The sequence below is a fragment of the Lampris incognitus genome, chromosome 7 (genome assembly GCF_029633865.1).
Source record: "Lampris incognitus isolate fLamInc1 chromosome 7, fLamInc1.hap2, whole genome shotgun sequence".
Lineage (NCBI taxonomy): Eukaryota > Metazoa > Chordata > Actinopteri > Lampriformes > Lampridae > Lampris > Lampris incognitus.
In genome coordinates, this window is record NC_079217.1 from 45,106,834 (window position 1) to 45,131,130 (window position 24,297).

The following is a 24,297-nucleotide window of genomic DNA, read 5'->3' on the forward strand; positions in this document are numbered from 1 at the left end:
ATAGTTTTATCATTTTTAATCATACACAAGACAAAGGCAAACAGCCTGTCAAAACATGCCCACTGCCTTGTACACCACCGCTAATTGCATTTGCACTCATTGTGGCTCCACCCGAACTCCGCTTCTTTATCGGTTTTATTTTTCTTCCTCCGTTTGCCGTCTTTTCGCGAGACGTTTCTCCAGTCGTGTTCTGCACTAAGCCAATTTATATTTGCATCGCAAACATTCATTTCCATTTTGGGGTTCATGTGCATACCTGCCTTGTTAATTGGATTTGGATCATTTCCAAATGTTCACTGTGTACCCAGCAATATTTCCGGGATAATTATATTCCAAAGAGATCCGTATAAATTTTGTCACGAACCTGATAGCTTGTCAGAATCCCACCGACGTGGAATTGATTTTTTATTGCGTGTGACAGACACGTCACGTGACGCCCTATCTCGGCTGGACATACTCTTCCGAACGGCTGGCACGTTATTACTTAAACGCCGGGGTGAGTCTGGTCCCCGCTAATGCGTGTGGTGCAACATTAAAATCGCAGGTTCACAATAACATTTTGTTCTGGCAGAACCAACCGGAACCCCCACAACCAGACTCGTAAACCCCCGGTTGAGCGCGGCTCGTCGTGTTGCTCCTTTCACTTGTTTTTTTGTTTGTTTTTTGTGTTTCTCTCTCTCTCTCTCTCTCTCTCTCTCTCTCTCTCTCTCTCTCTCTCTCCTCTCTCTCTCTCTCTCTCTCTCTCTCCCTCTCTCTCTGAGAAATTTCACAGGTAACACCCAAAGAAATGCAACAAATTACTGCAAAGTTGCCACGGATTTCAGCCCTTTTCTTGCCCCGCTAATAAGTGAATAAATCAGCAGACTCCCCGGACAACCTGTCATGTAACCAAGCAGCTGCTTTTAGGAATAACCCCCGCCATCCTACGTATTTACGTCCTTATTTTTATTCTTCCTGTTTCTCTCTCATTCCCTCTGTGTGTGTGTGTGTGTGTGTGTGTGTGTGTGTGTGTGTGTGTGTGTGTGTGTGTGTGTGTGTGTGTGTGTGTGTGTGTGTGTCTCTCTCTCTCTCTCTCTCGCTTCCATTCACTTTGTTCTTGCTCTCCTCTCCGCTCGGCTCTGCCGGCTGCTGTAATCTGATAAACTGAGCCGAGAGCGACGATAAGGAAGGGTCCCCCTGGGGCAGCATGTCGCTCCCTCTCTCCATTCTCTCCTCCCTCCCTCCTTCTGTTACCCTGCCCGCCACCCTCCACTCCCAACCAGCATCACCACACCCCTCACCCACCTCCACCTCCACCTCCGTCTCCGCTGCCGGTGGCGATGTTGGTTTAGTATGCATAGAGCTGAGCTATCTGCTCCAATGCACCTTGCCTTCCCTAATGCACCGGTCCGCCAAAACTACACACACACATACACACACACACCAGCGACACGAACACCACCACTAGACACACCCCAGCACCACACACACACACACCAATACCAGCACAGACTGACAGCATCATGATATACACACCACCGCCATCACGTGCACACACCATCAATAGTGCACAAGCATACCTTTGCAATACATGGACCACTACCACCATTCACAACACACTGCAGCAAATGCGCAGCCATCACCTGCACTACCGTCTCACACTCACACATTAAGGATAGGCTGAATGATTGATCGCTTAGTTTTAGGAATCGGGCGTCCGGGTAGCGTAGCGGTCTATTCCGTTGGCTACTAACACGGGGATCGTCGGTTCGAATCCCCGTGTTACCTCCGGCTTGGTCGGGCATCCTACAGTTACAATTGGCCGTGTCTGCGGGTGGAAAGTCGGGCGTGGGTGTGTGTCCTGGTCGCTGCACTAGCGCCTCCTCTGGTCAGTCGCGGCACCTGTTCGGGGGAGGGGGAACTGGCGGGAACAGCGTGATCCTCACACGTGCTACATCCCCCTGGTGAAACTCCTCTCTGTCAAGTGCAAAGAAGCGGCTGGCAACTCCACATGTATCGGAGGAGGCATGTGGTAGTCTGCAGCCCTCCCGGATTGCAGAGGGGGGTGGAGCAGCGATGAGACGGCTCGGAAGAGTGGGGTAATTGGTCAGGTACAATTGGGGAGAAAAATTGGGGGGGGGGGGGTCCACTAAAAAATGAAAAAGAAATCACTAGGAATCAAAATGTATTATATGAACTGTTAAATCTCAGCTCAGAGACAACCTTGGCCACTTTACACTCAGACACTCCACAATAAATGCAGTGCAGTCCACTGAAGTATACAGTAGTATGATTTCTTGTAATATAATTAGGATAAATAGTATGAAGGAAAATAGTAAAGTTTGTTTTAAAACGGCACTAAAACAAAATCTGATGACTCAGCAGTCGTCTACTGGTGGACTTTGCACACATGTTTGTGTGAGAATGAAGTGGAGCATTACAACTCGGTGGCCTATGGTAAGAGTTCAAATCATTCATACGTCATGTTTAGATTAATATGTATACATGCACGTTTATTTCTGCATGCAAATCTATGAATACCTGAGTATGTATGCATTGTAGCGAAGTGGGGGGGGGGGCAACCACAGGAACTGCCGCAGCCGGGACGCGAACCAGTATCTCCCGCACCGCGGGAGACATCGCTAACCGCTCGACTAAAGGTTAGCGATGGGTTCGCGTCCCGGCTGTGACGACGGTTCCCGGGCTTCCCCCCTAATTCGTTACATTGGTATCAGAAGTGGGATGGTGAGACCGTAAGGCCATCAGAATCGTATTCGCCCAGAGGCGTGAAGGAGCTGATATGCTTAAGCGCCCCCGCGCTTCCCGAAGGTGCGTGGATATTTAGACACGTTGGCCCTTGCCTAACGGGTCCAACCGTCTCCCGCGGTGCGGGAGATACGGGTTCGCGTCCCGGCTGCGGCAGTTCCTGCGGTTGCCCCCCGAATTCGCTACAGTATGATATCTGAATTTTGTGTCAAGGCACCATTTTTGTATTTTGTTTTACTACTCTTATAATGTTGGTCATGTTCGGTTTTTAGATGGACCCCAGGTAGAAGAACTACAATTTCTCAGCAGATGATGGAGATCTGAATAACACATGTATAGAGATACACACAAACAAAAAGCAGGATTTTAACCGGCAAATTATCTTACACCAAAATTAATATTTCCCCCCAATCAATGTAACTCACCACTACCACCTCCTCACCAGTCCCATCAAATGGAACTCACCACCACCACCTCCTCACCAGTCTCCATCAAATGGAACTCACCACTACCACCTCCTCACCAGTCGCCATCAAATGGAACTCATAACCACCACCTCCTCACCAGTCTCCATCAAATGGAACTCACCACTACCATCTCCTCACCATTCTCCATCAAATGGAACTCATAACCACCACCTCCTCACCAGTCTCCATCAAATGGAACTCACCACTACCCCCACCTCCTCATTAGTCTCCATCAAATGGAACTCACCACCACCACCACCTCCTCACCAGTCTCCATCAAATGGAACTCACCACCACCACCACCTCCTCACCAGTCTCCATCAAATAGAAATCACCACTGCCACCTCCTCACCAGTCTCCTTCAAATGGAACACACCACCACCACCTCCTCACCAGTCTCCATCAAACAGAACTCACCACCACCACCTCCTCACCAGTCTACTTCAAATGGTAGAACTGGTAGAGATGCTGTCGGGCTAAATGAATACTGGTTGTGCGTGTTTAAGCTTAAAGTTCATTTTGTTGATGATCTAGGTCAATATAAACTTTTAGAAATGTCAGTAAAAGGGCATGGAGTTTGGGAGGAGGCACCTGGTTGTGAGGGCAGCTAGGATTCCAGATAAGACAATGCCAAGGTGTTTGTTGTCTTTGTCTGTGTTGCCCAGCCGTTAAAGTACCCTGCTATCTGATGGAGGCTACGTTGGACACAGAGAGAGAGAGCGAGAGAGAGAGAGAGAGAGAGAGAGAGAGAGAGAGAGAGAGAGAGAGAGAGAGAGAGAGAGAGAGAGAGAGAGAGAGAGAGAGAGAGAGAGAGAGTGAGAGTGAGTGTGTGTTCTCCTCTTCTCCGTCTCGACGCGGCGAGAACGAGAAGACCTTCAGCGATTCCAACGGGCAACAACAGTGACTGTACATACGTGAGCCCATACAAAGTCTAACCGAGTGATAATGACTGAAGGAAACCCCCGAACAAACACATGAACAATAAAAACAAATGCGGGCCAGTAAATAGGGCAAGCCGAATGAACCGGAAGTGGAAAGTGTTTGAAACAGAAACAACGCAGGAATTAGTTGGGATCCAAGAGTAAAGCCGAAGGCTATAGGTTGTTTGCATATGACGTCACGAACTACGATGGAGGGCAGGAAGAGATTTTCTACATCGGAAGCACGATCACAAACTTTCGAGATGCCTATGTTTGGCGTCATTAACCGAGAAACCACAAGGAGTTTTTATTGAGTACCAAAAGTTATTGTTCATGAGAGGGGGGGGAAATGCAAGAAATTGACCGAAAACGCCGGAAAAAAATGGCTTGCGAACCGTCGTCTGCGGTCGGGAGGAGCGGAGTCGGATAACGCGCGTGTGTGCAGTGACCACTTCGTCAAAAAAAAATCACTCTTCATAAAATAAGGATCATGTCCAACATAACTTACTTTATGTTTATACCTTTCTCTCATAGTATCGTCTAAACTAGCACAGTTCGGGCTAAACTAGGCTAGCTCCATCTCGTCCATTCTGCTTTTCACTTCCTGCCCTCCATCTGAATCTCGCGCGTCATCAGAATCAAGTGACCGCAAACAACCCAGCAGTTACTTTGTTGGTTCCGCGTTAATAGGTACTCTCTCTTTAAGAGTCCCGACCGTGAGCACAGCTTTACGGCTCACAGCGGGAGTTTGCGGTTTTAAAAAAAAAAGAACTTGACTAAACGAGAGAAGGAGAGAAGACTTATCCAAGTGTTGCCGGCGTCTAGCCTTTCTTATTGTCAAATCACCGCTCTCTGCCATGTATTCCTGCTAGGTGAATACATGTATTGTAGCTGTATTTGTTTTGTGAAGAGAGGTTATTTTCTTGTGTGTGAGTAAATGTTCCTTTTACGAAATCAGAAGACTAATCGCTAGCAATTTGCTAATCGCTAGCAAATCGCTAATCGCTAGCTAATTGCTAATCGCTAGCTAACGTTCCAGATGCTTACTGTTCTCTACCCATCCTATATGGAGTTATCAATTATTAGACTTGACTAAATGGGTGAAGAAGAAGAGAGACGATGTAGCCAAGTGTTGCCAGCGTCTAGCTTTTTTTTAAATTTTATTATTATTGTCAAATCGCCGCTCTCCGCCATGTTTTCCGACATCATTGTCCTTGTACACTGAAGACGAGTTGGCCACCATCACCTGCTTCTGTTCTCGGGTCACTTGAATATCAGAGAATATATTTCTTTGATATCGAGCGCTATATATTTTTTTCTTTTGTTTCAACTGTTAGGATTGTTTTCGAATGGACCGAGGAGTATCAAATCAAGGATAAAGACATTCCTTTCTAGGAGGTTTAACTGTTCATTGGATCACAACAGTAAAATTTCACTTTTGATTAAGACTGAAAGAAACAAAATATTGAATAAGAGTTTGATTCTTTATGTTCTTAATAGCTAAACTATCATTAATGTCATTCATTCATGCTTGTTATATTATCATTCATTCATGCCATTCATTCTCTTTCATTTATATGTCATAACTTACCAATTACAGCAAAAGATAATTTATTTTATTTTATTGTGCGTTTACTTAAACAAATGGTTGACATTTATTTGAGGGAGGATACGTTCCAGTCCATTAGATAATTATTTGGACTTAGGTAGCATACCATTACCAGATCCTGGAACAAATTTCCTGTTACAGTACAATTTAAATCTGGTCTCATCTTGATTTATTTTTATTTAAAGAGGGACAAATAGATACTTGGTTACAGTATATTAGATAGACACTTAAATATACAAAACTTAAAATCCAAAAGTGTTCAGATGAATCATATGTTATTAGAGTCCAATTTAGATTTCCTCTATTTATCAGAAACTTCCAGTGTGGGAAGATGGCAGATCGAATTAATGTTTTTGTCGGCCTCACCCAGTACCATCCATGCAGTGTCTTTGCCCACATCTGCATTAAAGTCTTGTCTTTGTTTGATGGCTGGGAGAGCTGGCGCTGGATCGGCTGGGAGAACTTGGTCTGTCGTGTCTTGTAGGCCCAGGGACCACAGCCCTCAAGTCTTCAAGGGCTAAGGATATCTATGGTATGGACACACTCATGCTGAAAGAGATCAACTCCACAATCACTAACCCACTAACACATGTCATTAATACCTAATTGGGTCAAGTAAGTTTTCCCAACTCATGGAAGTCTGTGGTTGTAACCCCTATACTTAGAGGTGGTGACCCTCATCTGACGACTAACTACAGGCCCATCAGTATTTCACCCATAGTATCAAAGGTGTTCGAAAAACTAGTTGCTGAACAAATTATTGACCATCTCAACAATACCTACACCCAATGCAATTTGGATTCAGGGCTAATCACTCAACAGAAACGACTACATGCTATTTCATAGAAAAAGTTAAGGCGTCAATGGACAAAGGCGAGGCTGTAGGGGCTGTGTTCCTTGATCTACGGAAAGCATTTGATACCATTAATCACAACATCCTACTGCATAAACTACTCAATTTCAATCTTTCCACAGAATTTGCCAACCTTATCAGATCCTACCTCTCATCTCACTCCCAGCTTGTCAGGCTCGATAATTATGCATCGAATTCTCAAGATCTATCAAGTTGTGTCCCACAGGGCTCTATACTGGGTCCAATCCTATTAAGCATATAACTTCTTTGTGTGGAAAATATGACATCTTAATGTATGCTGATGATAGTTATTTTTTTCTCATGGTAAAACTACAGAACAGTTAGCAATCAAGTTAACAATGTTATGTTGAAGGTCACATCCTTCCTTACTTAACCAATGTTTCTGCAATTGAATGTGTCGAAAACAGTTTATATGTTTTTCTCAAAAGGCAACAGCATAAAAGTAGGGCAAGGTATTTTCATCCAGGGAGAGGCTACAAGTGCTCTCAGAATACAAATACTTAGGAGTACACATAGATTCAAACCTCGGCTTCAAATCCCACATAAAAAGGGTCTGCAATAAAGTAAAGTTTAGTTTGGCAAATTTCAGGTTTACCAGAAAGTTCTTATCACCTGAGGCAGATACTTCCACTCAATGGTTGTTTCCAACATTTCCTATTGTCTGATAAGCTGGTCTAACATACACACGCTACAGCATTAAAACCACTGGAATCATTATACAAACAAGCATTCAAAACCTTAGACAAGCAGCCATTCAATTTTCATCATTGCCATATTCAAAAAAGTATACTCTACTTAGTTGGGAAAACCTCATCAGATACAAAAAAATGTCTGCCTAGTTTATAAGATCATGCATGGTTTAGTTCCTCCTCCTCTGTCCAGCTTCATCAACTTCAAATCTACCATAAACAGAGCTACTAGAGGTGCGGCTAGAGGGGACTGCACAATCCCACTCAGGAGAACTGCATTTAGTTAGGCCACCTTCTCCTTTACAGCATCACATCAGTCGAACTCAGTACCACAATAAATTATAGTCCCCATCATATTATTAATTTAAGTGAAATGTCAAGAAATGGCTTATTAAGAACCAACAATGTCAACATTGATGATATTCACACCTTTAAGATGTTGTTTAACTGTATTGTAGATTAGCTGTGTTGTGTGTATGCTTTATATATATATATATATATATATATATATATATATATATATATATATATATATATATATATATAATCTTTTGTCTTTTTTTACATTATTTGTATATTCTGTATATATTTTCTTGTTTGTTTGCTCTTGTTGTTCTTATATTGTATATTAACTATGTTGTATGTTTATTTATTGATTTATTTATTGTACTATTTTATCATCCTCGGATGCCTAACAACATCAGGCAAAGGGGCTGCAAATGGAAATTAGCCCATTAGCGAACTCCGGTACATTTACATTTGTTTCAAATGTTAATCAAAGTACATTGTCCCTTCCCAAATAAACGTTTACATTTATAAACGTTTAAATTTAAACACGTTTGTTTTGTGAAGATTCTCAGACACCAATTATCAGAGAAACATTCCTCATTTGGGACTAAACCGTTATAAATTTAAGTTCCTGTCTTCAGTGATTTTTTTTTTCACTATTAAGATTTAACATCAAGTGGCCAACAAATCTTGTAATTTTTTACTATTCATCTGCATTACATGATTTGCTATGCTATGACTACTACTACTACTACTACTAATACTACTACTCATACTACTACTACTACTTTCGGCTGCTCCTGTTAGGGGTAGCCACAGCAGATCATCCGACTCAATTTCTTCCTGTCCTCTGCGTCTTCCTCTGTCACACCAGCCACCTGCATGTCCTCCCTCACCACATCCATAAACCTCCTCTTTGGCCTTCCTCTTTTCCTCTTCCCTGGCAGCTCCATATTCAGCATCCTTCTCCCAGTATACCCAGCATCTCTCCTCCACACCTGTCCAAACCATCTCAATCTTGCCTCTCTTGCTTTGACTCCAAACCGTCCAACCTGAGCTGTCCCTCTAATATAATCATTCCTAATCCTGTCCTTCTTCGTCACTCCCAATGAAAATCTTAGCATCTTCAACTCTGCCACCTCCAGCTTCGCCTCCTGTCTTTTTGTCAGTGCCACTGTCTCCAAACCATATAACATAGCTGGTCTCATAACCATCTTGTAAACCTTCCCTTTAACTCTTGCTGGTACCCCTCTGTTGCAAATCACTCTTCTCCGCCCGCTCCACCCTGCCTGCTCTTCCTTCTTCATCTCTCTTATGCACACCCCATTACTTTGGACATTTGACCCCAGGTATTTAAACTCATATGCCTTTGTCACCTCTACTCCTTGCATCCTCACTATTCAACTGTCCTCCCTCTCATTCACACATAGGTATTCCGTCTTGCTCCTACTGACTTTCGTTCCTCTTCTCTCCAGTGCATAACTCCACCTCTCCAGGCTCTCCTCAACCTGCACCCTACTCTTGATACAGATCACAATGTCATCCACAAACATCATAGTCCACGGAGACTCCTGCCTGATCTCGTCCATCAACCTGTACATCACCATTGCAAACAAGAAAAGGCTCAGAGCCGATCCTTGATGTAATCCCACCTCCACCTTGAAACCATCTGTCATTCAAATGGTACACCTCACCATTATCACACTTCCCTTATACATATCATGCACTACTCCTACATACTTCTCTGTAATTCCCAACTTCCTCATACAATATCACACCTCCTCTCTTGGCAACCTGTCATATGCGTTCTCTAAATCCACAAAACCACAATGTAACTCCTTCTGGCTTTCTCTATACTTCTTAATCAACCTTCTCAAAGCAATCATTGCATCTGTAGTGCTCTTTCATGGCATGAAACCATACTGCTGCTCGCTAATTGTCACCTCTCCTCTTAACTTAGCTTCTATTACTCTTCCCCATACCTTCATGCTGTGGCTGTTCAACTTTATACCTCTGTAGTTGCTACAGTTCTGCACATCACCCTTATTCTTGAAAATCGGTACCAGTATGCTTCTTCTCCACTCCTCAGGCGTCCGCCCACTTTCTAAGATTGTGTTAAACAATCTAGTTAAAAATCCCACTGCCATCTCTCTAAACTCCTCCATGCCTCGCCTTTCCTCTCTTCATCCTCTTCATAGCTGCCCTCACTTCCTTGCTAATCCACGGCACTTCCTGATTCACTATCTCCACATCATCCAACCTTCTCTTTCTTCATTCATCAGCCCCTCAACGTACTCCTTCCACTTTCTCAGCACACTCTCCTCGCTTGTCAGCACATGTCCATCTCTATCCTTGATTGCCCTAACCTGCTGCACATCCTTCACAGCTCGGTCCCCCTGTCTAGCCAATTGGTACAAGTCCTTTTCTCCTTCCTTAGTGTCTAACCTCTCATACAACTCACCATATACCTTTTCTGTTGCCTTTGCCACCTCTCTCTTCACTTTACGCTGCATCTCCTTGTACTCCTGTCTACTTTCTTCATCTCTCTGACTATCCCACTTCTTCTTTGACAACCTCTTCCTCTGTACTTTGCTGTACTTCCTCATTCCTCCACCAAGTATCGTTATCTTCCTTCCTCTGTCCTTATGACACACCAAGTACCTTCCTAGCTGTATCCCTCAGTGTTTCTGCAGTGGTTGCCCAGCCATCCAGCAACTCTTCACTACCACCCAGTGCCTGTCTTAACTCTTCACTGAACTCCACACAACAATCTCCCTTCTTCAACTTCCACCATTTGATATTTGGCTCTGCTTTCACTCTCTTCCTCTTCTTGGTCTCCAAAATCATCCTACAGACCACCATCCAATGCTGCCTAGCTATGTTCTCCCCTGTCACCACCTTGCAGTCTCCAATCCCTTTCAGATTGTGCCTTCTACATAAGTTACAGTCCACCTGGGTGCGCTTTCCTCCACTATTCTATGTCACCTTGTCTTCCTCCCTCTTCTTGAAATATGTATTCACCACAGCTATTTTCATACTTTTCACAAAAACTAACACCATCTGTCCTTCCACATTTCTCTGCTTGACACTATACCTACCCATCACCTCTGTTCCCTTCACCAACATGTCCATTGAAGTCTGCTCCAATCACCACTCTCTCCTCCTTGGTTACACTCTCCACCACTTCATCTAATGGCTATACACCCACCCATCCATCCATTATCCAAACCACTTATCCTGCTGTCTGGTTCATGGGGATGCTAGCCCAGCCCAGCAGTCACTGGGCAGCAGGCAGGGAGACACCCTGGAGAGGCCACCAGGCCATCACAGGGCATACAATTGCTATACAGTTATCCCAAAGTACTGCTTTTTAACTAGCAGAGCTGGCTAGACACATTTTTTAAGTTAAATGCGAAATATATATATATATATATATATATGTGATGTGTGTGTGTGTGTGTGTGTGTGTGTGTGTGTGTGTGTGTGTGTGTGTGTGCTATCCTATCAGAAGCAATACCAATGATCCAGGGGCCAACTTGAAATATCCAATTAGTCTATACATAAGAAAATAAAATATAATTTTGACTGTAGTTTTCTGTAGCTATGTATGCAAATATCTTAAGCTGTACTTTTATTTTCTATGGCTGGGCTCCAAATATGTCAAGCTCCACGTTAATGGGTTGATCATTTTTTGGGTTTTGTCTGTATCTAATAGTGTAGTCTTAGCTAAAAACAAACCATGAGCCAAATGTTGATTGACCATGGCTTTGCTTATTACGTTTGTCCACTGACAGTCAATCTGGCAAGGTTAGAGGAGGACAATCACTACAAGTGAAACAAGGAAACTTAGACACAGAAAATTACATGTATCTGGTAAGACATAGACATAGATACAGACGCTGACATGTGTTCAACATAACATACTTAAATTGATCTATTCGATATCACTTTAGGATAGCAGTTATAGTGATGAAGGAGAAGACAAAAGAAAAAAAAGCGGGAGAAAGCACCAAGAAGAAGGATGTAATCTGGAAAGTGTTGCAGGGGGTGTGTTTAGCAGATGCTAGCCGTGTGTATGTGTATATGACTTGTCCACCTGTGAGTTAATGGGATTAATCCCAGTACATTCTGGTGTCTGAGATTCGTGACTTATCGTAGTGCCTCCGGGCAGTAGACAAATTCTGCAGCCACCCACAGGTCACAGAACCACGGAGACAACGCAAGACCAAGAGAACAGCCAGAGCCCAAAGCACCACAACTCCAGGGGAACACCAAGCCAATAGGGGAGGGGCCAGACGTTCACAGACCAACAGCCCCCGAGGAGCACAAACCAGTCCCCAAAAGTCCAAGCCAGCCCCATACTCCTGAGGTGCACCCACACCACCAATCCCCAGGCACACCTGCAAGCATGGGATGCAAGCCTGGAAAGGCGAGTACAGACCAACAGCCCATAGCCAGGCCCTGCGACTGACATCCCTAGGAACTGCCTTGACCACCCACCCAGCAGGCAGGCAGGCAAGCAAGGGGGGGGGGGGGCATCCACGTCCAATTTAGGTATTTGACCCGCTACACAGCAGCCGGCTAGATGTCCCGTCTAGCCGCACCCACCAAGTATACACCCATGTAGCCAAATATACCTGACCCAGGCCACCTGAAGGCAAACCCCCGTCCCCTTCCCCGGGGCAGACAGGGCCCTGCCAGCACATGTGGACAGCCAGATATGCGGTCCCCCCCTCTGCCCCCAGCACCCACAGCACCCGTCACAGAAAAGCTACGCAGCAGGAGCAAGTCTGACAGTCAACCCCACTCTGCAGTCCACACCCACATAGATAAACCACCACCCAGGGTCCCTGGAAAGCACCTGGCAGCACTCCGTCACTTTCCAATGGACATGTTAACGTCAGTTTCCCAAAATATTTGTGGCAACATGGTGGCCCAGTAGTTATCACTGTTGCCTCACGGTAAGAAGGGTCCTGGGTTTGAACCCCAAGCCATCCCAGCTCCTTTCTGCGTGGAGTTTGCCTGCTCTCCCCGTGTCTGCGTGGGTTTTGTCCGGGTGCTCCAGTTTCCTCCAGCCATCAAAAAGACATGCATGTTAGGATTAATATTCCTGTCTGTACCCCTGAGTAAGGCAATGGAAAGCAGAACTGGAGTTGGTCCCCAGGTGCTGCCCACTGCTCCTATACAACAGGATGGGTTAAATGCAGAGAACAAAGTAATTGTAACCTACAATGACAAAATAAAGTGGCTTTCTTCTTCTTTCTTCTAATTGCCTTCATAATATTGCAACAACAAAAAAAAAATGTGGACACTTGGATGTAACAGAATTTTCCATAAATTCAGATGAACATAGTACATTCAGAAACACTGGATTGGTCCTGTGCTTTGACATTAGGCGAAGGTGTTTCAGCTGGATGCTTTTGCCCAGGTGATGGTGCTAGCCGTGGTTCTGAACCTCTGGCTGGAGAAAGTTGACGCTGTCCTTTGCTTGGGTGCTGACCTTCTCTGATCAGACCTGGGCAGAGGGTGGCTACCGCTGGTCCTAAGGTCCCATGTGGGAACCTAGGGCCAAAACATGCCAGCTCACATAAGCATGTGTTATATTTTAAGTGCATTATAGTGTTGACCTTAAGGTATCCGAGTCTATCTATACTATTTTAATTCATTTATTTTCGTTTCTTCTTTCCCTTGGGTGTATTGCCAGGCTACTTGTTTTTGTTTATAGGCTACAGAGTATGCCCTCTTGTCTGTTTCTCGATCCCGATTAGGTCACAACCAAGTGAATTTCTATCATTTATACTGGTAGAAAATTAATTGGCCAATAGCTAACTGCAACTTCAATATCTGTCAATATTGATTTTATGACACTGCATAGTCAATGACATTTGAATTTCCAAAGACATGGCCAAAGGTGTTTTTGAATTTTTGTAACTTGTAACTTTTGCCTGACCTTTCTGACAATTTCAAGGGAGGTCAAGCAAAAGTAAATATGACAGGAGAAGGTCGAAGTTTTTTGTATTTGGATCCACTCAGAGTCTAAGAACACCATTTTTACCTGTGCAGTTGTAGTAAATATGCACATAACACAGTTGCAGACCATTAGCTTGCAGCCTTGTCATCCAAACACCCCAGGAAGGTGGCTGCAAAGTTGGTGGTAAACTGAATTACTAAAAGATGTGTGGTAAGAGTTGCTTACAATCTTGAATTTTTTTATGTTTGACTGTATTTGAAATGCTATCGGTTATGTTGAGATTTTCTATTGGATTCTGTGCTCAACCCATGTTTTGCTTATTGGTTCTGATGGAGTTTTGCACACTGGAAACAGACATGTAACCAAAGAACTGGATAACAGTTTGGCTTGCAGACGAGCAGTTCCTCTCTTCACTCCCTGTCACTCATAACTTGCACTTTGTGTTTTTCCCCAGGTCCTGATGTCACCCACTAGTGATGGTTCCAGCCTATTTATCAACCCAGTGACACGGTTCACAGCATCCCCAAAATACACACACACACACAAACAGGGCAGGTAGGCATAACAGCACTAACTTTATTCACAATATTTCATTTCATACATTTAACAATTCATAAAACACTACTTTAGAATGCTACATCTGACAAATTTATAACACAGAACTGTAAGGAAGCCCTTCCCGCACCCCTAGCTAAATAGCTCCCCGCTGCCTACTCGTCAGCCCTAATGAGCACCCTCACTACCCGGACCCCACACTCCAAGAACATACAGGTATAAAGTCAAGTCAGGTGAAGGTTACTTTTGCTATTGCACCCCAAACATTAGCAAACCACTACATACACATGGAAACCAACCGGGTCAACTAACTCCCCCTCTAACCAGGGAACATTCCACTCTAGTCACCTCCGACGCAGGGAGCACTCGCATAATTCCACAATAAGCCCTAGTGCTCTAGGGTACTTGGAAGGCTTAAGGCCCGGGCCGCTGCAGCGCCCACTAAACCACTGAGCTTGGCCGGCAGAGGCTAACTATCTAGTAGGCTATTGGGCGCCAGCTTAACTCAAATGAATGTCTCTCCTTTCCTCAGTGAAGCGCTTAGTTCCCTGCGCGACGAGGTCCCTCCGACGGCTTGCTCTGTTGACTTGGCCGTAGGCTATACTGTGGGTCCGGTTCGGGGACAGGTCTCTCTGGCGTTATCCAGGCGGTCGGCGGAGGAAGACAGAAACAAAACACAATTCAACCACTGGTTCCAGCTACAACAGAGGGTTCCAGGCTAGCCATACGATTCTCCCGGCGTCAGATCAACCATAAACAAGGATAGGCACTTATCTTGAAGGAGGGGGGGGACAAATCCCTACCCCTCCGCTGATGTTTCCAGGCCTCCGGTGGACTCGGCTCCGTGGCTGCTGCCGTCCGATTCACGTTCTGATTAACGGGGGGACCCGAAAAGCCTCCCCTCGAAGCCATCTGCCGGAGCTACAAGTAGTTCGGCAGTGGCCAAGACTTCCACGGTTCGGCTCCAAGGACGACTTCCGAGTGACACTGGCGGCTTTAAAACCCGAGATCACAACGGCGGAGGAAAGTTTAGATTGGGTCAGCCCCTGTGTCTGACAGGCATGCTCACTGTCAACAAAAAGCTAGCTAGCGTTAGCTTGTTAGCTAGCAGTCTCAAGTTTCCGGGATTTCGCCGCTGCAGAACAAGAGGCCGTGTTTCTCTTCTCGCTTCTGTATGAGCGGCACCTGTTGTGTGCCTGTTTCCTACCCTTCCCTACTCATCTTGGAAATTTCACTCCCACTTCCCTACACTGGTTCTCCCTGGTTCCCCCTAGCGACACTGATTCCCCACATTTTGGCACAATAAATTAAAATCCCAGTCCAGGAAGAGCAGAATAATCCCTTCTGCAATTTTCCAGTGGGACTTCTCTTTTAGTTTTGTTGATCCCTCTCCTGGTAAGGTGTATCAGAAAAGCAAAGATTAACTCTGAAACGGGTTTAGACTTGTCTGAAATATTTCATGTTTGAGAAAACGGTGCTTACCTGCAAATCAGTTTGATACGAAAAACAATTTTTGAACTCTGGTTCAATTTAATTTACCTTATACATTCAGCCATCCAATGGCCCTGTTGCCACCTAAATGCCCCTGTGTGCTCAGCTTGTATTGTCCATCAAACATGCAATATGCATCACACACATACACACACACACACACACACACACATTTTAAACTGCTTCTTGTGCAAATTCAGAAAATGGCTTAACTAGAACCAGAATGTGGACCCATCTCCCTTTTGCAGAGTTCAGCCATCGTAAGGCTGGAGTTTATAAGTGATGTGAATAGTTTACTTTTCCAGCCTTTCTCTTGTCTAGTGGTATACTTGTTAGTCTAGTGGTATACTGGTTAGAGGGGGAGTTAGTTGACCCGGTTGGTTTCCATGTGTATGTAGTGGTTTGCTAATGTTTGGGGTGCAATAGCAAAAGTAACCTTCACCTGACTTGACTTTATACCTGTATGTTCTTGGAGTGTGGGGTCCGGGCAGTGGGGGGTGCTCATTAGGGTGCTCATATTATACTGGTTCCAATATATTATACTGTATGATACTATGTGTGCAAGAGACCAGGTGGAAGGGGAGTAAGGTCAGGAGCATTGGAGGTGGGTTCAAACTCTTCTACCATGGTGCGAATGGGAAGAAAAATTGGGTGGGGGTAATTCTGAAGGAAGAGAATTTCAAGAGTTTGTTGGAGGTGATGAGAGTGTCGAACAGAATGATGAGTATTAAGCTGTAAATCGAAGGTGTAGTGATGAATGTTATCAGTGCATATGCCCCGCAAGTTGCGTGTGAAATGGAAGAGAAAGAGTAACTCTGGAGTGAGGATGATGAAGTGGTGGAGAGTGTACCCAAGGAGGAGAGAATGGTAATTGGAACAGACTTCAATGGACATGTTGGTGAAGAGAACAGAGGTGATGAGGAGATGATGGAAGGTATGATGTCAAGGAGAGGAATGTGGAAGGACAGATGGTGGTGGATTTTGCGAAAAGGATGGAAATGGCTGTGGTGAATACATATTTCAAGAAGAGGGAGGAACACAGGGTGACTTGTAAGAGTGGAGTAAAGTGTACACAGGTTGACTATATCTTATGTAGAAGGCAACATCTGAAAGGGATTGGGGACTGCAAGGTGGTGACGGGAGAATGTAGCTAGGCAGCATCGGATGGTGGTCTGTAGGATGACTTTGGAGACCAAGAAGAGGAAGAGAGTGAAGGCAGATCCAAGGATCAAATGGTGGACTGTTATATGGTATTCAGGGAGGAGTCAAGATGGGCACTGGATGGTAGTGAAGAGTGGCCGAATGGCTGGGCAGAAATAGTGAGGGAGACAGCTAGGAAGGCACTTGGTGTGTCATCATGACAGAGGAAGGAAGACAATGAGACTTGGTGGTGGAATGAGGAAGTAAAGCAAAGTATACAGAGGAAGAGGTTGGCAAAGAAGAAGTGGGATAGTCAGAGAGATGAAGAAAGTAGACAGGAGTACAAGGAGGTGCAGCATAAAGCGAAGAGAGAGGTGGCTAAGGCAAAGAAAAAGGTGTGAGTTGTATGAGAGGTTAGACACTAAGGAAGGAGAAAAGGACTTTTACCGATTGGCTTGACAGAAGTACCGAGCTGGGAAGGATGTGCAGAAGGTTAGGGCGATCAAGGGTAGAGATGGAAATATGCTGATAAGTAAAGATAGTGTGTTGAGAAGGTGGAAGGAGTACTTTGAGGGGCTGATGAATGAAGAAAATGAGAGAGAGAGCGAGAGAGAGAGCAAGCGGGAGAGAGACAGAGAAAAGGTTGGATGATGTGGGGATAGCGAATCAGGAAGTGCAGTGGATTAGCAAGGAGGAAGTGAGGGCAGCTATGAAGAGGATGAAGAGTGGAAAGGGAGTTGGTCCTGATGACATACCTGTGGAGGTATGGAGATGTTTAGGAGAGATGGCAGTGGGGGTTTTAACTAGATTGTTTACACAATCTTGGAAAGTGAGAGGATGTCTTAGGAGTGGAGAAGAAGCATACTGGTACCGATTTTCAAGAACAAGGGCGATGTGCAGAACTGTAGCAACTACATAGGTATAAAGTTGATCAGCCACAGCATGAAGATATAGGAAAGAGTAATAGGTTGTTTGCATATGACATCACGAACTACAGATGGATTGCAGGAAGTGATATTCTACATAGGAAGCACTATCACAAACTTTCGAAATGCCTGTGTTTGGCGTCATTAACTGAGAAACCACAAGGAGTTTTTATTGAGTACCAACATTTGTTGTTCACGAGGGGGGGGAAAAATGCAAGAAATTGACTGAAAACGCCTGAAAAAAATGGCTTGCGAACCATCGTCTGCGGTTGGGAGCAGCGGAGTGTGTGCAGTGACCACTTCATCAAAAAAATCACTCTTCATAACATAAGGATCATGTCCAAAATATCTTACTTTCTGTTTATACCTTTCTCTCATAATATCATCAAAACTAGCACAGTTCAGGCTAAACTAGCTCCATCTCGTCCATTCTGCTTTTCACTTCCTGCCCACCATCTGAATCTCGCGCGTCATCAGAATCACGTGACTGCAAACAAGCTATTGAAGCTAGGTGAAGAGGAGAGGTGACAATTAGCGAGCAGCAGTATGGTTTCATGCCACGAAATAAAACCACAGATGTGATGTTTGCTTTGAGAATGTTGATTGAGGAGTATATAGAAGGTCAGGAGATACATTGTGTCTTTCTGGATTTAGAGAAAGCATACGACAGGGTGCCAAGAGAGGAGGTGTGGTATCGTATGAAGAAGTCAGGAGTTGCAAAGTATGTAGGAGTGATGCAGGATATGTTTGAGGGAAGTGTGACAGCGGTGAGGTGTGTTGTTGGAATTGCATATGGGTTCAACGTGGAGCTGACATTACATCAAGGATCGGCTCTGAGCCTTTTCTTGTTTGCAATGGTGATGGACAGGTTGATGGATGAGATTAGGCAGGCGTCTCCGTGAACTGATGTTTGTGGATGATTTTATGATCTGTAGCAAGAGTAGGGTGCTGGTTGAGGAGAGCCAGGAAAGGTTGAGGTATGCACTGGAGAGAGGAGGAATGAATGTCAGTAGGAGCAAGATGGAATACGTGTGAATGAGAGGGAGGACAGTGGAATGGTGAGGATGCAAAGAGTACAGATGATGAAGGTGGATGAGTTTGAATAATTGGAGTCAACTGTCTAAAGTAATGGGGAGTGCAGAAGAGAGGTGAAGGAGAGAGTGCAGGCAGGGTGGAGCAGGTGGAGAAGAGTGTCAGGAGTGATTTACAACAAATGGGTACCAGCAAGAGTTAAAGGGAAGGTTTACAAGATAGTAGTGAGACCAGCTATGTTATATGGTTTGGAGAAAGTGGCACTGACAAAAAGACAGGAGGCGAAGCTGGAGGTGGCAGAGTTGAGGATGCTAAGATTTTGATTGGGAGTGACGAAGAAGGACAGGATTAGGAATGATTATATTAGAGGGACAGCTCAGGTTGGACGGTTTGGAGATAAAGCAAGAGAGGCAAGATTGGGATGGCTTGGATGTGTGGAGGAGAGATGCTGGGTATATTGGGTGAAGGATGCTGAATATGGAGCTGCCAGGGAAGAGCAAAAGAGGAAGACCAAAGAGGAGGGTTATGGATGTGCTGAGAGAGGACATGCAGGTGGCCGGCATGACAGAGGAAGAAGCAGAGCACAGCAAGAGATGGAAACAGGCCGCTTTGATGGCCGAGCGGAATAACCCGCCGTTCTTGCAACCCGCTCGTGATGTGGCTGGGAGGTTCGTATCCCAGACTCACCGTAACCGGTCACGGCCAGAGCGTCCGCGGGGTAAGGCATTCATTAGGCCACCCTTACCCGAGGGATAGTGGGTGTAGATCGGTGTAGTGTTTGGGGAGTCGTTCTCCAGCGACCCCTCTGGCCCACCCGGGTGCCTGCAGCCAAGCAACCGGAAGCATTCTCCCTACGTCTCCTTCGCGGCCTGAGGGTAATGTAATCCATGCGAGGCTTCAGCGTGTAAAATGGCGAGAGCAGCCGACACGAGTTTGAAGGAAGCTGGTGTTACGACTATCTCCTTCCTGTGGAAACGTTAGCCAGGGGAGTTATTCGACAAGAGTTCCGGCCATATGCCATTGGGTTAATCGGGTGGGATAAGGGGAAAAACTAGAAATAAATTTACAAAAAAAAAAAGAGATGTAAACAGTTGACCCGCTGTGGTGACCCCTAACGGGAGCAGCTGAAAGTAATAGATACTGGTTTCAACATATGGATGCCCCTTTGCTGTAAACTTTGCTACTGCTTTATTACTTTTAGTCTGTTTATGCAATTGAGAACCAGCAATCATGAATTCTGTGAAATGCATCACATTGCAATGTGTTAGAATAAACGAGTTTTGGATGAAGTAAAATATCAAAAAGAAAAGAAAGAAATGACAGGCAAAGCCTTTTACATATGCCTACACACATACTGAGTGTGCAGTCATATGTGTTTGCATATCCATATAATTTCCAGTGTTAAGGATTGGAAAACATTAACATGGTCCTTCACAGTTTAAAGGATATATATATATATATATATATAATATTCAATATATTTAAATGTATGCTACTTCAACAGTGCCCTGGCCCTTTACATCATTGCTTTTTCAAAACAAGCCCCAACCCCTACCCTATTGGTTGTAATGTGTTCCATCCCACCATTAGATGCTGTGCATCATAACTACCTACCGCATTGGTTGCAATGTTTCAAATGTTTGCCATCCTCTCATTGGCTGCTGTCCACTGAAATTAATGTTTTCTGGGGGGGAAAAAAAAACAAAAAATGATATATATTTTTTCATTCGTTCATTCATCAGCCGCTTCTCCGGGGTCGGGTCGCGGTGGCAGCAAGCTAAGTAGGGCAGTCCAGACATCCCTCTCCCCAGCAATGCCCTCCACCACCTCCTGGGGGATCCCAAGGCATTCCCAGGCCAGATTGGACATATAGTCCCTCCAGCGAGTTCTGGGTCTACCCTGGGGTCTCCTCCCAGTTGGCCGTGCCCAGTAAACCTCCAAAGGAAGGTGCCCAGGAAGCATCCTAATCAGATGCCCAAACCACCTCAACTGGCTCCTTTCGATACGAAGGAGCAGCGGCTCTACTCCAAGCTCCCTCTGGGTGTCCGAGCTCCTCACCATATCTCTAAGGCTGAGCCCAGACACCTTACAGAAGAAGCTAATTTCAGCTGCTTGTTTCCGCAATTTCACCCTTTCGGTCACTACCCAAAGCTCATGACCATAGGTGAGGGTTGGAACGAAGACTGATCGGTAAATTGAGAGCTTTGCCTTCTGGCTCAGCTCCCTCTTCACTGCAAAAGTCCGGTATAACATCCATACTACAGCTGATGCTGCACCAATCTGCCTGTCAATCTCCCGCTCCATCCTACCCTCACTCGGGAACAAGACCCCGAGATACTTGAACTCCTTCACTTGAGCAACAACTCATCCCTAACCTGGAGGGAGCAATCCACCATTTTCTGGTAGAGAACCATGGCCTCAGACTTGGAGGTGCTGACTCTCATCCCAGCCATTTCACACTCAGCTGCAAACCGCCCCAGTGCATGCTGGAGGTCGCGTTCTGATGAAGCCAACAAAACCACATCATCTGCGAAGAGCAGAGATGTAATTTTGAGGTTCCCTAAACAGACACACTCCTCACCTTGGCTGCGCCTTGAGATCCTGTCCATGAATATCACAGACAGAATCGGAGACAAGGGACAACCTTGGTGGAGTCTGACACCCACCAAAAACGTGGTTGACTTTGTGCCTAGAATGTGGACACAGCTCTCACCTTATATATATAAATATATATGAATTTTTATTAACAACCTGGGTTTTACTTTTGTAGCTTTTGACTTCATGCATAGCGCTATGTTATTCGTTGGCTTTTACTTGGAGATTTTGGACATGGCAGAACAACGAAACCAAGTGGTCTCATTGTTCTGCCATAAAATGTGCCGTAAGACAACGGTGTCTTATGGCGCATCGCAACACGAGCCTTAAGCGTGTCCTCTAAACAACATCAGTGACAAAGAGAAACCTGGTGTCAGAGTTAGACTGTGTCTGTGACTCCCCATTATCTATGTCTTCTGTGTGTCGCTGACCTGGGTAGTTTCTGGATGGTTACTACTGGCCACGGTATGTACAGGCTGCTCCGTCCTGCAGGTTGTACCAGGAAGTACATCAGCAATGAGATTAACCACTGATGAAAATATTGGACATTTTGTGGAAAACCTTTTGGTTTTCACTTCCAAATATTTTGTCTATATAATTGGGTTGAAGTGGGCCTGTTAAAACATGTCTGATACTCGTGTTCCTCGCGTGACGTTGTTGTTAAGCTGAGTCCAGCAGTGGTCCGGTGTTCAAACTCTCCAACATGAAAATCGTGACTAACATGATACCACAAACAATACGCTATTATGAAAATAAGACCCAGGTTGTAAAAAAATGGATTCATTCTTTAAGAATATTTGTATTCCCCCCTCCCCCCAGTACTACACTTTTTTTTTTTTTTTTTTTTTTTACCATAGCACCGATCATTGTGTCTTTTCATACTTCATTGTGTGATAAAACATGAAAGAAGTATTTGGTGCCTGTGATATAATAAATATTATATTCCACATCAGCACTAGGAAGAGCTTGGGGTCTGGCAACACTTTCTTTGTAGCCTGTGAGATGTGGCTGCAGCTCACCAGGCTTGATACAAAGCTGCTTAACAGGACTCATCTGGGATCAGTGACAGATTGACAACCTGTCCTGGAGGTCCAGGCACTGCCGGAGGTCCGGGCACTGCCAGAGGTCCAGTAGACAGGTAGACCTGGTCACTGCCCTGTGGCAACTGTGCACGTAGAGTTGATTAGAGTGTAATCAAAAGATTTACCAGTCAAGGTGCACTCACACACTCAATGAAAAAAAAAAAACTGCACGCACACACACGCGCAGCGGGTAGCATTGCTAGACACATGCTGTGATAATACAAATATCTCCCTGCAAGCATGCCCTAAGAAATCAAGCCCACACATATTGTATTAAGTAAATATTCATATTGGCAGACACAGGCACACACACTCTCGCTCGAGCTGGCATTTCGTTGGATGGAGTGCAGCTAAGAGGACCTCCTCATCCCGCCTCGAACCACACCAAACACTGCACACAATGTTCCATCTCACACGTGCCTGGCACACGTGGCTGCCTGTTGGCTCTGCAGGTTAAACAATGCAGCGAAACAACAATATAAAGTCCATTGTCATTAGTGTTAACATCTTGTCAATGGCTCCAGAGTCTTTTTTTTTTTTACTTTGTTCTGTTTCTATTGTAATTCTCTACCACATACCCTCTCACCTGTGTGTGTGTGTGTGTGTGAGTGAGTGTGGGGGGGGGGCAATTAGTGTTGGTATTGAAAAGTAATAACAGTATGGATTAATGTGGGAAAAGTGGAAAAGTGGAGTGGAGCGCATCATCGACTGAGACAAATCCAATGCTGAGAATTGGCAGACAAAGCAAGAGGCAGTCAATAGGGATTATGTCGGGCTTAGCCGCCCCACTTTGGCAAGGGGAGACACCAGTGGTGGCGGTGGCAGCTTTGGACTGGCATCGCTGCGCACTCACACAGGTTTGCTTGGCATTGTCACATACCACACACCTCCAGACGTCAGGTAAAAGCCCTGGGCCGGGAGGGGGGCTGCTGGGCCAATAGGGATGCACCAAGGAGTAGCAGAGTGGAGAGGGCTGAGGAGGATGGGGAGGAGAGAGGAAGGAGGGGTGGTGACAGAGGGAGACTGGGCAGGCTGCCACATGTCTCCCTCTCTCTTCTTCCCTCCATTTTGCTCTCTCACTTCCCCAGGCCCTCGATTCCTCCTGCCCCATCCCCTGGGAGGTGGTGTGTTGGCACTGCCAGGGCCAGGGTCTGTGCCAGCTGGGCAAACACTCAAGTCGTTGACAGAATAAACACCTTGCAAATAGACGCAGAGATGACAAAGCCCCAGACACAGCAAGTGGCATGCCTCAGAATATATCAGCAGGCTCTATGTGCTGTGACCTCCCCCGCCACCACTCCGGGTTCCATGCATTTATTTTCTCATATACGGTGTCCAGTGTAGGATGTCCACCACCTCCTCCTGCATCCAGCCTGTCCCTCTTTTACGCTCCACCTCCTCATCTCACTGCTCTAGCCCTTTCCTTTCTCCTCTCCCTCGCTCATTATATTCTTTCTTCCTCAATGTTTTTTTCCATCCTCCTCCTGCTCCACTCTTCTTTCATACCATAGGCCTTATCTATGCCTCCATTTCCATTTTTTCACAAGTTTTGAATAAAGTTTTTTTTCCCTTTTTCTCCCCAATTGTACTTGGCCAATTACCCCACTCTTCTGGGCCGCCCCAATGTAACAGCCCTAGATATACCCCCTGGCCAGACTATACCCGTGGTTAATGTGGACTAGCCTGTTTTATACCCCGGGTGTATTCTGGGCTAGTCCAGTTTATACCTTGTTGTATTATTTAGGCTAGGTAATTTCATAGCCCCCAAGGCCAGATTATACCCCCCACACTCAGATACACAAAATAATCAAGGACACATTATTCAATTTTGATTTTCTTTCACACGCTGATGAAACAACCTTATAAACTATCATACAACAGCTCGTGCCAACCATCTGCAATTGAAATGAATC